Genomic DNA, 11,086 nt, shown 5'->3' on the forward strand with positions numbered 1-11,086 from the left:
GGGAATGGGGTCAGAAGCACAGGTGGCCGGAGTAGCACTTGAGAGGAGGGAGGAGAGTTCCTCTGAGGATACCACTGGGTAGGATGGGAGAGTAGCAGAGAATGTTGAGAGCCGGGGGGTTGGAGAAAGGGGGGAAGAGACTTTGGGGAGGTCGGACCTGATGGATTTAATTTTGTTAATGAAGTAGGAGGCCAGATCGTTGGGGGTGAGGGAAGGAGGAGGGGGAGGAACCGGGGGCCTGAGAAGGGAGTTGAATGTACGGAAGAGCTGGCGGGGGTGATGGGCATGGGTGTCAATAAGGGAGGAGAAATAGTTTTGTCTGGCAGAAGAGAGGGCTGAGTTAAGGCAGGAAAGGATAAACTTGAAGTGAACGAGGTTGGCATGGTGTTTAGACTTTCGCCAGCAGCGTTCGGCAGCTCGAGCATAAGAGCGAAGGAGGCGGACAGTGGCAGTGATCCAGGGCTGTGGGTTAGTGGTGCGAGAGCGGCGAAGGGAAAGGGGAGCGAGCGAGTCTAGCTGAGTAGAAAGGGTAGAGTTGAGAGCAGTAATCTGATCATCAAGACTGGGTAGAGAGGAGAGGGCGGCGAGGTGGGGTGTGAGGCGTTGTCATTATTAGTATTACTGTACTTGTAGAGCACATAATAGTATGCCAAGAGCATTACAGTTAGTGCTGGGGAAAGGCACAAGGATAGTGATGATATTTAGTAAACATTTACTCTATGCAAACTCTGGGCTAAATATTGGAGAACATAAAAGAGAATAGAATTAGACATGATCCCCAACCCACCAGAGGCCCACTCTCTATTAGGGGAAGGTACTGGTGACAGATAAAGAAGGAAAGACATAACCTAATCAAACAAAACTAATACATTAACCAAGGACAAGAACAAAAACAATAAAAACCATAAGGTATGTTTTCAGGCTCTTTATGTCTTCTTCAAAATTGCCCCTAATCTAACAGCTACAACCTCCTCCACAGTCCAACAGTTAGGAAGATGAACAACATTTTTTGTCTGTATGTGGTATTTGTTAAGCACTTACTATGTGCCAGGCACTCTACAGGCACTGGGGCAGATACAACCGAATCAGGTTGGACACAGTCCCTGTCGCACATGGAACTCACAGTCTTAATCCCATTTCATAGATGCGATAACTGAGGCACAATGAAATTAAATGACTTATCCAAGGTAACACAGCAGACAAATGGCAGAGGCAGGGTTAGAGTCCAGGTCCTTTTGACTCCCAGACTCATGCTCTATCCACGAGGCCATTTTGGGTAACTGGTGCAACTCCAGTTTCCACCTGTCCTGCTACAACAAGGCAGGGTTCAACACCGGGGGAGGCGGCTGGTGAGGAGGACATCTCGTCATGGACCTCAGGGCTCAGGTGGATGTAAGACCCTTTGGTCTATGTAGCCATATCTGCTTCTCCCCCTTCTGCCAGTGTTCCTGACTTGCCATTCAAAGTTAAATCTTGTGCATTGTGGCAGTACCCTAGGACTCTTGATGATGCTCTCATTCATAATGGAACATAATCCCCCAAACAAAAACAAGATTCTTTAATAGAAACAAACTTCCATGGCTTTTACATCTGATGATTCTGAAATCATTCTCACTCTAACAAAATAAGAGGTCAACTACCAGTTAAACAAAAAAAAAATAATGATCTCATTCAACTCCAATGTGGGAAGTAACCCAGTCTAGTCCAGTTTGACAAAACGACCCCAGATATAACTTCTGAGTTTATATTCCATGAGTTTCATACAAAACCTAATAGCCAAGATCCTTCTCCTCAAATGCTATGGAGATCCAAGAGGAACTGACTGGAGCTAAAAGCATATTTTCATTTTGATCTGAAAAATCCCCTGAAAGACTCTTGGTGGAAATAAACTAATTGCAAATACTGTAACAGATGCTGACATCTATCCCTGATGACTATCTTAAGAAAATGGCTTCCCTGAGAAATATGATGGAAAAGAAAATGTGTCGATCCTTTTTTATTTTCTACAGACTAGTTTTAAATGTGAATGCAATCAGAGATGGACCAGAATGCCATTAGACTATTGATTTGAGGAGGTGAAGAAAAATCTACTCTACAGGGAACAATACAATATTTCATTATGTTAACATAAAACCTCTAGACGTCAGTGAATAGGGCCTACTGTGTATGCATGCCATGCACATTGTCTTTTAAATTAGGCCATTTTTATGACCTACTGTGAAGAGTGCTCTTTCTGAGTGTGTTATTAGTTAAGCTTCCAAGCTTAGGAAGGCATTCTCATAGTATATAGAAGACTAATTGATTCCCCCCTTCCTCTTTGTTTTACCTCCGTGAATATGCTCTTTGCATTAAATATAATCAGAAACTTGATGTCTGATGTGAGGCTGGGTATTAACAGCTCTCAGTATTGATTCTCCCCATTTTGTAACTATTTATTAGATTATTCCGACTATTTTTGCCTGATACAGTGTTCCATTTCAGCCAGCTATCACAGAAATCATTTTCTAAGAGACCAGTTCTGCCTGTTGCTTTTTTTAACATTGCCGTTCAATAAGAATTCTCACTGAGTCGCACAATATATGAGTGATAGTTAATAAACTATTACTCTTTCTGAGTAATAAAGATGACTCTGGCTTCCTTCTACTTAGAGAAGCAGTGTGGCTCAGTGGAAAGAGCACGGGCTTTGGAGTCCGAGGTCATGGGTTCAAATCCCGCTCCGCCAATTGTCAGCTGTGTGACTTTGGGCAAGTCACTTAACTTCTCTGTGCCTCAGTTACCTCATCTGTAAAATGGGGATTAAGACTGTGAGCCCCCCGTGGGACAACCTGATCACCTTGTAATCTCTCCAGTGCTAGAACAGTGCTTTGCACATAGTAAGCGCTTAATAAATGCCATTATTATCATTATTATTATCCTATTTCATAGTCTTTGATTTTTTTCAAAAGCTTCCCTATTCAGAGCATTCATAAAATACATTTAGCAGTAATTGCTTATCATTTTTGTCAGATATTTTCATTTTTATTAGAGTTTCATGGTGACTATCAAAACTGTTTGGTATTTTGTTCAGGAACATTCATTTTAGAATTAAATAAAATACAGGGTCTGACTTTAAAGGAGAGCCATTTAATACAATAGTTCTATTTTTGAATGGACCACCTTACATTTAAATGTCATTAGTAAACAATGTGTTTAGTCACATAGTCACAATGAATTCATACATTCTAAAGCACTTTAATAAGCATGGTATTTGTTAGGCGCTTACTATGTGCCAATCTGTTATGCCAGCTGCACCCTTACACGATGACACAACCTAACAATAGTGGGTTTATATAATCACATTAACAATGGGTGGAAAAGTTATTCACATAGGTTCTGACACTACTACAGCTATCCTAAGACACTCTCAAAGACAGAGGCCTAGTAATAGGCCTTTTTTTGTAGATTGGGAGGTGGTGTTGATTAATTTATATCGCACACCTCTCTTCATGGAATTTCAGAGGGCTGGGTCAAAGTTGGTTGTTCATAAATACACGTGTCAAATTTCAAAATAAGTCTTTCTTCAAAAGATCCAAGTACACATTTTCAAAAATTCTAGAGATTAAATAACAGAAAACACTTTGCCAGGACTATACCAACTGTGGACTAGGTATGTGTACAGCAGGGAGTGGGCAGGGAAGGGAAGGGAAGGGAATCTGAGTGAGCACAATAGCCCCCCAAGTGCCAATGTTGGCTGTTGACTGTGGAAAAGTAGAATATAAAGTTACAGTGGGCCTGTCAAGTCACCTTGGTAGCCAGCACATACACCCTTGTCACCCAGCCGTAGTAAGATGGCCAAAGGAAAATACACTAGTGGGAGTTGAAGCATATATGAAGTCACAAATGCCTACACCTCTTCCTCCCCATCTTGACCTCTATCTAACCAGAGTAGGGTTTGGCTGTGGGAAAGCCTTCTTTGATTACTTCACAACACTCGAGTCGAGTCAACCCATTATCCTCATAATGATAATAATGATAATAATAATATAATTCAATTGTATATAAGATAATTAGGTCCCACATGGGGCTCATAGTCTAATTAGGAGGGAGAACAGATATTTAAGACCCATCTTGCTGATGCAGGAACTGAGACACAGAGAAGTTAACTGACTTACCCAAGGTCATTCATTCATTCATTCATTCAATCGTATTTATTGAGTGCTTACTGTGTGCAGAGCACTGCACTAAGCACTTGGAAAGTACAATTCGGCAACAGAAAGAGACAATCCCTACCCAACAATGGGCTAACAGTCTAACAGGGGGAGACAGACAACAAAACAAAACAAGTAGACAGGCATCAATACCATCAAAATAGATAACTAGAATTATAGACATATATACATCGTTAATAAAATAGAGTAATAAATATGTACAAATATACACAAGTGTAGGGAAAGGGGTAGAGCAGAGGGAGGGAGTAGGGGCGATGGGGAGGGGAGGAGGAGCAGAGGAGAAGGGGGGCTCAGTCTGGGAAGGCCTCCTGGAGGAGGTGAGCTCTCAGTAGGGCTTTGAAGAGGGGAAGAGAGCTAGTTTACCAGATGTGAGGTGGGAGGGCATTCCAGGACAGAGGTAGGATGTGGGCCGGGGGTCGACGGCGGGACAGGTGAGAATGAGGCCCAGTGAGGAGGTTAGCAGCAGAGGAGCAGAGTGTGTGGTCTGGGCTGTAGAAGGAGAGAAGGGAGGTGAGGTAGGAGGGGACAAGGTGATGGAGAGCTTTGAAGTCAATAGTGAGGAGTTTTGGCTTCATGCGAAGGTTGATAGGCAACCACTGGAGATTTTTGAGGAGGGGAGTGACATGCCCACAGTGTTTCTGTAGAAAGATAATCTGGGCAGCGTAGTGAAGTATAGACTGAAGCGGGGAGAGCCAAGAGGATGGGAGATCAAAAAAGAGGCTGATGCAGTAACCAGTCAGGATATGATGAGAGATTGTACCAACAAGGTAGCGGTTTGGATGGAGAGGTCACACAGCAGGGACATGGAAGAGCTGGGATTAGAACCCAGGTAGTTCCTCTGACTCGCAGGCCCATGCCCTTTCCACTGGGCCACACTGCTTCCCTAACACACTTATGGCCAACAAAATGTATTGAAGGGCTAACAAGAAAAGGTGGCCTATTTCCCAGAGGTTGGCAGGATGCAAAAGGAATAATAAGAGAATACTATAGTAAGAGGAGTAAGGGAACTGGGACTGGCTAGAAATGACCAACTAGAAGGACCAAAGACCAGGAAGCATGCTGCTAATTTCTCTTGTACTCTCCCAAGTGCTCTGTGCATAATATTGCTCGATAAATACCATTGATTGATTGATTGATTGATTGAGAGGCTCTACTGGTGTAACATACGAGGGGGAACCACCCTCAACTCTTTTTTAATAGTATTTGTTAACCACTTACTTTGTGCCACGCACTGTACTAAGCACTGGGTTAGATACAAACTAATCAAATTGGACACAGTCCATGTCCCACGTAGGGCTCACAGTCTCAATCTCCGTTTTACAGATGAGGTAACTGAGGTAACAGAAGTGAAGTAACTTTCCCAAGGTCTTACGGCAAACAAGTGGCACAGCCAGGATAAGAACCCAGGTCCTTATGGCTCCCAGGCCCAAGCTCTAGCCACTCATCCAGAGTGTTTATTGACTACAGAGACTGGCGACAAGATCAGGATCTGTGCCACTGGCCCAAGGTTACAATGGCTTCCAAGTGGTGATCTGGCACACTGGACCATCAGCAGCCCCTAGGTGTACCTGAGCCTTGTGTGCAGAGATTTAGAAGATTCATTCATCCATTCAGTCATATTTATTGAGCGCTTACTGTGTGCAAGGCACTGTACTAAGTGCTTGGAAAGAAGATTGTAACACTAAGGTTATCTTGTCTGGAGTGTTTCCAGGGACACCTGGGTGGGCCAGTACCTTAATGATCCCCCAAAGTTTCGATTAACTGGAAACACAAAAGAAAAAGTCGGCACTTATCCGTGTTGCGCAACGTTTGCACAGTGCTTTATAAAAGAATAAACTTTACAATATTCTTGGGCTAACCTATGGCAAGGTAAGAGTTCCAGCTTTGCATGAAGCAAGTAGGCAGTTTAACATTAATTGCAGTATTAGAAATTCTGTCTTTTTCTGATATGCATTACCATGTTATTTTACTACTTCATCCACTCATCCAATCATATTTGAGTGCTTACTTTGTGCAGAGCACTGTACTAAGTGCTTGAGTACCATATAACAATAAGCAGACAAATTGCCTGCCCACAACAAGCTTACAGTCTAGATGTAAGCTCACCAGAACATGTTCGCACCAGTGTCATCATGTGTTCCAAATATTATATACTTTGTTGGATATATGTATCCTGACTTACCCAAGGTCATTCATTCATTCATTCAATTGTATTTATTGAACGCTTACTGTGTGCAGAGCACTGCACTAAGCACTTGGAAAGTACAATTTGGCAACAGAAAGAGACAATCCCTACCCAACAATGGGTTCACAGTCTAGAAGGGGGAGACAGACAACAGAACAAAACAAGTAGACAGGCATCAATACCATCAAAATAGATAACTAGAATTATAGACATATACACATCATTAATAAAATAGAGTAATAAATATGTACAAATATACACAAATGTAGGGAAAGGGGTAGAGCAGAGGGAGGGAGTAGGGGTGATGGAGAGGGGAGGAACAGAGGAAAAGGGGGGCTCAGTCTGGGAAGGCCTCAAATATGTATCCTGTATATATGTATTTATGTTTGTATGTATTTATTACTCTATTTTATTTGTACATATTTATTCCATTTATTTTACTTTGTTAATATGTTTTGTTTTGTTCTCTGTCTCCCCCTTCTAGACTGTGAGCCTGCTGTTGGGTAGGGACCGTCTCTATATGTTGCCAACTTGTACTTCCCAAGTGCTTAGTACAGTGCTCTGCACACAGTAAGCGCTCAATAAATACGATTGAATGAATGAATGAATGAATGAATGTGGGCAATCTATCTTAAGCCCCTCACACAAATCTCTAACTACAGGTCTTCCTCATGATTTACAACCACATTGAGTTCCTTGAAAATACAGTTGTGTCATGAATGGTTGCATCATCCCTTAGACTGACTTGTCATAAATTAAGATCCATTCTGGAGCCTCTGGAAAAGCAATATAACATTCCTTTACCTGCTTTATACTGTACTGATCAATATCACTAAACTCTTGTTCAATTTTTATTAAAGTAATTCTAAGTATAGCATCACAATATTAAAGGAGGCATTGTAATATGATTATGAGTCTTTGTAAGAGACTGTACGTGTAGAAGTTTGTTCTGCTGAACAGAGTAATGGTTTATGAACTTCAGTAAAGAAATTGAACTTGTCCAATTTAGGTGGAACAGCAGCCTTCTTATCTTTGGTGAAGGACTACGGTAACTCCTTCTAAACGTTTTTGCCTACCTTTGAATTCCTTTCTCCATTATGGTCGATTTCTTCAATCATATTTATAAATTTATTCACTTCCTTGAAAACTGATGGAAGGCATTTTAATACCCATTTTTTTTAAACTGGTGGTATAGAGACCATAATTTATACTGCATCTTTTTGGCATTTGAAATGCAATTAACTCGTTGACATCTATATCATCCATTGGCTCAGTGGAAAGAGCACGGGCTTGGCAGTCAGAGGGCATGGGTTCTAATCCCAACTCCATCACTTGTCAGCTGTGTGACTTGGGGCAAGTCACTTAACTTCTCTGAGCCTCAGTTACCGCATCTGTAAAATGGGGATTAAGACTGTGAGCCCCACATGGGACAACCTGATTACCTTGTATCTCCCCTAGTGTTTAGAACAGTGCTTGGCACATTACTCTTTGCCATTATTTTCTGCCTCTCCCTCCCCAGCCGTACCCCAGTCTTACTTAGTTCAGTGGTCTGCATATAGTAAACTGTGTAACTGAGTTTACACAGAGGTTACACAGGTAACTGAGGCACAGAGAAGTTAAGTGACTTGCCCAGGGTCACACAGCTGACAAGTGGCCGAGCTGGCATTTGAACCCATGACCTCTGACTCCAAAGCCTATGCTCTTTCCAGTGAGCCACGCTGCTTCTCTAAGATAAGCAGGTCCCACATGGGGCTCACAGTCTTAAGTAGGAGGGCAACCGTTTCGTAGCCCGGCGGCCGGCCGTCTGCCCAGCGGGCCGAGGGCGCGAGAGTAATAACGGTAATAATAATAACGGTATTTGTTCAGCGCTTACTATGTGCAAAGCACTGTTCTAAGCCCTTCAAAGCCCTACTGAGAGCTCACCTCCTCCAGGAGGCCTTCCCAGACTGAGCCCCCACCTTCCCTCCTTCCCCTCCTCACAGTACCTGTATATATGTACATATGTTTGTACGTATTTATTACTCTATTTATTTATTTTATTTGTACATATTTATTCTATTTATTTTATTTTGTTAATATGTTTCGTCTTGTCTGTCTCCCCCTTCTAGACTGTGAGCCCGCTGTTGGGTAGGGACCGTCTCTATATGTTGCCAACTTGTACTGTGTGCTCTGCACACAGTAAGCGCTCAATAAATACAATTGAATGAATGAATGAATCAATCAATCAATCGTATTTATTGAGCGCTTACTATGTGCAGAGCACTGTACTAAGCGCTTGGGAAGTACAAATTGGCAACACATAGAGACAGTCCCTACCCAACAGTGGGCTCACAGTCTAAAAGGGGGAGACAGAGAACAGAACCAAACATACCAACAAAATAAAATAAATAGGATAGAAATGTACAAGTAAAATAAATAAATAAATAAATAAATAGAGTAATAAATATGTACAACCATATATACATATATACAGGTGCTGTGGGGAAGGGAAGGAGGTAAGATGGGGGGATGGAGAGGGGGACGAGGGGGAGAGGAAGGAAGGGGCTCAGTCTGGGAAGGCCTCCTGGAGGAGGTGAGCTCTTAGCAGGGCTCATTCATTCAATGAATGAATGAATGGTAAGCGCTTAACAAATACCATCATTAATTAATTAAATTAAGTTGCCTCCCCACTTCAGCGACTTCTTTATTTACCTGCTCAGGGGGTTTCTTTGCCATTCATTGTAAATTTCTTAATCTTAATCCTGGGAGGCAGGGTGATGGATTACTTACCTAAAGGATTGGCCTATCAGGCCATGTCAGGGGCAATTAGGCTTATGCATAAATTAAGACACTACTACAGGTTTTCTTCCCAGAATAATTGTATCATGGGGCAGTTGTAACCTGGAGTGTTCCTGTAGGGTCCTCTGAAAAATGCTTATCTGCTGGGCTCACTGAGATGTATTCGAGAAACAAACTTGGTCAGTTTCACAAAATATTTCTGAGAGTTTCCAATGAAAACTAATAAAGCATAATTAGAGCTACCTTTATGCCAAACAAATTTCACAGTGCACCAACCCCACTCCATTGTAAGAATTTAAATAGTGACTCACTAAGATTTTTTTTGACACCAGTGCTATTTCAGTTGTTCCAGTTCAGATTTCACTGTGTCTCCAAGTGTTCCTTAACTTTTATTTCTAGACACTTATTAAGAATGATAATAATAATATTTATTAAGTGCTTACTATGCGCCAAGTACTCTACTAAGCATTGGAGTAGATATAAAATAATCAGGTCCCAAGTGGGGTTCACATTCTAAGTAGGGTGGAGCATAGGAATTGAACCCCCATTTTGCAGATGAGGGAACTGAGGCACAGAGAAGTTAAGTGACTTGCCCAAGGTCACACCACAGGGATGTGACAGAGCTGGTATTGAAAATCCTATACAGTGAGCTCTTTCAAGGGCAACACTGTGAGCTTCATTAAATGTAACTAAACATAAACCTTAGCAATTTAAACCACATAAACATATCTCAAATAAGCATGTAAAGGAATAGATGCTTGTGAAAAACTTTCTTGAGTCTCTTCTTTATGCATATACCTGGTTAGCAACACTTGCTATACAGTTGCAGTTGCTTTTAAAGTGCCATATGTATTGTCTTGTACAATATTTTTTCTGAATAAACCTTTTTTTTCCATTTAGCAAAGCCCACATTCCTCATTAAGCATTTTTTACTGTGACAGGTTTGAAGTTGAAAATGTGTTACTCTCCAAAAAAACCTTCTTATTTTAAAACAAACCTACAAAACAATTTCTCTTTTCTGAGGTCCTCTTCTCAACACATATGCTGTAATTTGATGCTTTAAAAATAAATCAAAGATTTTTTTTTTCCAAATTCCAAGGCCTGCCCCCCTTCAGTGCTTCATATACCTAAATACTATATAACAATTATGGCATTCATTATGTGCTTACTCTACACCAAACATTGTCCTGAGCACTGGGGTCAGTACCAGATCAGGTCAATAAATCAATTATTAGTGTTTATTGAGCACTTACTGTGTGCAAAGTAAGTGCTTGAGGAAGTACACATAACAAGAGATTGGTAGACATGTTCCCTGCCCACAACGAGTTTACAGTCTAGAGGGATGGAACACTGTTCCCAAGCACATAGTACAGTGCTCTGCACATAGCAAGCACTCAATAAATATGATTGACTGACTGACTATTTCTGTTCCGTACAAGGCTGCTGTCTTTCAGCCTCAAGAAAGATGCTCCTGGTGGGAAATTAATCTATGGGTCTAAAAGACCTATAGCAAATCGGCACATTGTAAGCACTTAATAAATATTATTCATTTAATCATATTTATTGAGTGCTTACTCTGTGCAGAGCACTGTACTAAGCGCTTGGGAAGTACAAGTGCTCAACATATAGAGACGGTCCCTAGCACCACGTTGAGGCACTGACAGGCCCTAGACTAAGTCGAAAGTAGTGAATTTGCCCCACCTGCCTTATTCTTATATATGAGAAGTGTGGTTTGGCAGCAAACTGAAAGAGGAGGAAAATGTGAGGGCTAAGGATGGAAAATGCAATGCACATCTTTTTTCCAATTTCACCATATTCCATGATAAAATTAACAGATCTGTAGGTAAGAAGAGTTTAATGATTTACTCTCACGGGTCTCTTCCTCCCCCTCTTCAGAAAATAAAGAAAATAAAAT

The sequence above is a fragment of the Tachyglossus aculeatus genome, chromosome X4 (assembly GCF_015852505.1).
Source record: "Tachyglossus aculeatus isolate mTacAcu1 chromosome X4, mTacAcu1.pri, whole genome shotgun sequence".
Taxonomy (NCBI): domain Eukaryota; kingdom Metazoa; phylum Chordata; class Mammalia; order Monotremata; family Tachyglossidae; genus Tachyglossus; species Tachyglossus aculeatus.